The sequence below is a fragment of the Gadus morhua genome, chromosome 22 (assembly GCF_902167405.1).
Source record: "Gadus morhua chromosome 22, gadMor3.0, whole genome shotgun sequence".
Classification (NCBI taxonomy): Eukaryota; Metazoa; Chordata; class Actinopteri; order Gadiformes; family Gadidae; genus Gadus; species Gadus morhua.
The window spans coordinates 22,635,723-22,640,722 of NC_044069.1; the positions used below are offsets into that span (position 1 = coordinate 22,635,723).

Consider the following 5,000-nt stretch of genomic DNA (forward strand, 5'->3'; position numbering starts at 1 on the left):
TTCTAAGGCAAAAGTTGAGTCATGTTTATTTAATTTCCATCGCGCGCAAGGTTGTTTTTTCCTTCGTCCCCTTCACATCCCAGAGCCATTCATATTATAAAGGAGAAGTGAAAAGATCTTATTTTGTATTTAATTTACATTCTCCTCCTGTTCCCATGAACAATCCTTTCTGATCTGTACTTGCTAAGATTCAGCTTCAGCCAACTCATCTGCAAAGCATCAAACTTTAACCACTTCTCCCTCATATCATGGGAAAAATATGTTCCCCTCCATTACTCTTACAAAGACTGTTATTTTCTATTATCCTATCATGCCTATATATAGTCTCCACGGTGGCTGGCACAGAGCGCACAGGCCCTGGTATGTGATCTCACTCTCACAGGCTGGGTTAAATATACGCACAGCCATCTCCATGTTGTTCCTTCACAAAATGTTGAAATACTTTTCAGTTTTGTTCGATTGAAGCCATATTTGTTCTCGGTTTATGTCCAAAGGCAAGGCAGGGGATAAAAAAATAAAAACTAGACGACAACATTCATGAGGTCTTTCTCTCACGTTTTCTCGTCTCTCTCTCTCTCTCTCTCTCTCTCTCTCTCTCTCTCTCTCTCTCTCTCTCTCTCTCTCTCTCTCTCTCTCTCCCTCTCTACTTCTGCAGTTTGTGGCTGCTGGCATGGTCAACTTGTGGTTAGAGTTGGTCACAAATGTCTCCCAAAGGCTCTGCTTCTCATTTCTTGTCTGTTTTTCATTGTACATATTTGCCAACTGGCACTCTTTTATAAGATTACATCATTACCACAAGATACGAAAAAAAAGAAAAGAAAAAAAAAAGGAAATAGCCAGCTGTTGCCAATCTAGGTAACAACGTGGCTGCTGCTGGGGAAAGCCAAACTAGTGCCTGTTTGACCTCACTGGTCAAACAGGAACCTCCAGGATCATGAATTGAATATCACTAGACACACATTTTAAGATTTCAGTTCAATACCATACAGCTGTCAAAGCCTTTGACTGCAACTCTACATCTTCTTTATTAAATTCTAATAGACGGAGAAGGAAAGACTCAAACTGTTGTTTGTTTTTACTACTACTGTTAGTTAGTTGTCCTGCCCTTACTGTAATGCATTAGATGGCTTATTCTCCTTGAAACTAATAAAGCTATTTTCTTTTCCACATGTCTATGAACTTAGAGAAAAATTAGCTCTTAAACAAAGATCTTTACAATATACTAATTGGCCCACGACTTGGCTCAGCACAACCCACTGACTACACAGCAGTGCCTGTTTTGTGGATGTCCCAATAGTGTAACTATTTTTAGTATATGCTACACGTGAACCTCCTAAGATGGCGCAATTTGATCGGTTCGCTATCTCCGGATATTGGGCAATATCCAATGATTGAGATCTCAAACTCGGGATATTGTTTACATTGTGCGTGACGGTCGTCAAGTCACGCTAATACAAACAAATAAACCGCTAATAAAAACAAATAAATCCTGGCAAAAAGTGTTATCTTGAATATTTTTGGAGTGTTCACGTGTAGTCATTCTACAGCCATTCTATTCCTGTACAGCAACAGTTCATGTTTCATGTGTTCATTGATGTTGTTCTTAGATGCGAGCTAACTTATTTTCAGATGCTAATGGCGGTAAACCAGAAGGGAATTCAAGATACATGGCTGTACACAAATGCACACACACACACACACACACACACACACACACACACACACACACACACACACACACACACACACACACACACACACACACACGCACACACGCACACACACACACACACACACACACACACACACACACACACACACACACACACACACACACACACACACACACACACACACATTCACATATAGGCGGAAAAGGTCAGTGCCGCAATTCACAGATGATATATTTATTGGAATGTTGTTCCTAATCCTACTCAAAGGAATTGTTTATTTTTTCAATACTTGCATGTCTGCATTTCTGACTGTGTCTGTGTGTATCTTTGTAAGTGCATGTGTTAGTGTGTGTTTTGTGTATGTGTCTCACTTTCATTGAGTTCCTGTGTGTGTGGATGTGTGTGTGTTCCTGAATGTGTGTGTCCTTCTTCGCAGTGGCTTCGTCTTGTTCCTGTCAGTCCAAACAAAAGCCTGAGGCGTTGCACGACTAATGCATTAGTGTCTTTGGCAACAAGGGGTGTCTGGAGGGTGCATATGGTGAACATGTGTGTGTGTGTGTGTTTGTGTGTGTGTGTGTGTGTGTGTGTGTGTGTGTGTGTGTGTGTGTGTGTGTGTGTGTGTGTGTGTGTGTGTGTGTGTGTGTGTGTGTGTGTGCGTGTGTGTGTTTGTGTGTGTGTGTGTGTGTGTGTGTGTGTGTGTATGTGTGCGTGTGTGTGTGTGTGTGCGTGTTCCCTAGCCTTAAGCGATGTGGCACATCCTTAGGGTGGTTCATCCCATCGCTGAGCCATGTGGGAGGGGCTTTTGGCAGAGTATTGCGAATAAAGGTTTAATAGAGTGTAATTGGCGATAACGGTTAGCTTGGCAGGCTGTTATTAAGAGGCTTAATGACAAAATGTAGGACACATTGTGTGTGTGTGTGTGTGTGTGTGTGTGTGTGTGTGTGTGTGTGTGTGGGGGGGGGGGGGGTGGCTTTGTGTACACAGGTTGTATGCTGGAATTCGTAGGAAACTAAAGGCTTTTGAAAGAAGATGAAGATAGCACTGATAATATCAATAGTACAAATAGTGTCTGATTTTGAGCTACACTAAGGTTTGAAATAAGATGAAGAACATAATACAGTAGTTAATAATAAACAGTTAAAACACAGTTGTGTTTTTCACGAGTGTGGTACTGGGAGCTATCCTAATATTAATAAAACACAATAGAAAGAGATGTGTGTGCACTCCATCCTCTCAGTGGTGTTACATCCTATCCACCATGACTGCCGCACCCGTGTCCCCACATGTGATTCCCTTCAAAGCATACGGAGCTGCTGCCTTCACTGCAGACTGACATCCCCGCCATATGGCAGCAGGCTCAGTGAGTTCACGCTTGAGCTCCTGGTGCTCCTGGGTGTATGACTGATTTCATGAGAGTGCACCCAGTTGTGTCTGTTGGTGGTGGTTGGGCATCTGTGTGTGTGGGTTTACGTGTTTGGCGGCGAGTGCAAATAAGCTCTGCGCATGCCTGATGTCCAAGCAATGGTTAAATTCACAAACATAAAAAAAATTCAGCTGCACTATTATATGCGCTCCCTGCACAGCTGTGAATTATTATGTGGACAATTTAATACCACCAAAAGAGGAAATAGCTCATTAAAATCCTGATTTTGTTGTGATGCCAAAAGGGGTGCGTGCATGTGCGCAAGTGTGTGGGCGAGTGTCATTAAGACTGTGTGTCAGTGACCTTGACCCATTGAAACTCTCAACACATTAAAGGTTGTACCAGCGATTCTAGGCCGAAATATAAATGATCACATTGATCTGATCTTTCCTCACATTCCACGTGCTGCCCGCACCAGAAGCAGGCCGTCAAAAAAACACTTCTCTTTAGACAGCCAATGCTCCGAGATCGTACACAAAAACAAATGGTACTACCAACCACTCAAAACCAAAATAAATAGTTTTCCAACCCATAACCAACATCGTTGGTGTTGTGGGGATTTGCGCTGCGATCATGATCGTTTTTACTTGATGCACAAAACACGGAAGGGAGGGGCGAGCTGGCTCTGTTTGTTTGGGATCTCGCTTCAAATACCAACAGAAGTGATGCCATCCAACATAGCTGATACAACCTTCAACATTTCACAAATTAAAAAAATTATATAATTCTGTATGTACCTTTTCTTTTACACCCAATTTTTTCTACTAACAAAATAAGGAGGCTGCACAAAGTGCTCAATACGTTTTGTTTACCTCTCACCGAAGCGTATTCTATTTTCTGACCTAATGGCTAGCACATGTGGGTGTGTGCACAGGCCGGCAGCAGTAGTCGAGGCTTAGCTAATAGCGTGAGCAGAAAGGGAACCGGTTTGCTCCGAGCCCCTGGCCTATAATGGAGACTTGTTTCGCTGCCTCGCTGAAAACCAGATGTTGATAAAGAGACGCTGTCCGAGGAGAAGAGACAGATGTGGAAGAAATCACAGTGATATCAGCCAAACATCTTAAAACATCGGATAAATATTTTGGCCCTTTACAAGGGGAGATGGATGGGCTCTGCCCCTGATTTAAATGGTTTCAGGAGACCCCTTATCCCCACTGTAGTCCGCACATCTCTCCACGGCTCCTGCCGCTAAACAGCTTTTTATTTCCACAACCTGGAGATGTTTAAAAATAATTTTAAGTACCTTAAGCCGAATGTTTCCTCTGAATTTCAAAAAACAGGCTTTTATTCCGCAGACTTAAGAAACAAACATGACTTAAATTCTTGACACAGGACTCTGGTAGCAGCCATACATCAGAGAGCATATAACACCTGGCTATATATACACCGTGTATGAAACAGTTTAAACGTCCATCTCCATGAAAACGTCACCTGAAACGCAAGCTTTCGGGAATAAACATGTTCTACATCATATTTCCCCGAACTTCTACTTCCCCAAAAGGCTACTCCTGTTACCATGGCGACAGCTCATCTGCGCTACTCTGGAGAAGCACAGCTGATGGTGACGCATCCATATGGTGAAAATATCGCACAGGCGGAGAGCAGATGCTCTGATAAAAGAGTTGTCAATCGTGGATCCATGAGCCCAGCTGGGGTCAAGGTAAAGTATGGTGTGAGGCCATGAGAAGATGGATGGATGGATAGAATGATCTATCCATCCATCCATCTCCTTTGCCTCTCAACCAGCGCAGGTCATGTTGAATGGACCCCCACGCAGAAGGAGAGCTGGGTTCCACTGCCGAAGGGGGGGCATTTTATGTTCTTTATCCAGCAGGAAAAGGAACAAAAATGGATGAGCTTTTTAATTGTGTACTGTGCGTTTATGTTTCCGGTTCCTTTACATC

The 5,000-nt window shown here is 43.0% G+C and overlaps 1 protein-coding gene across 9 annotated transcripts in view; it reads right to left on the minus strand.

Moving 5' to 3' along the window:
• runx1t1 (RUNX1 partner transcriptional co-repressor 1) overlaps positions 1 to 5,000 on the minus strand; it is a 65,199-nt gene that overhangs the window by 53,127 nt on the left and 7,072 nt on the right. The gene's annotated exons all lie outside the window — the stretch shown is intronic.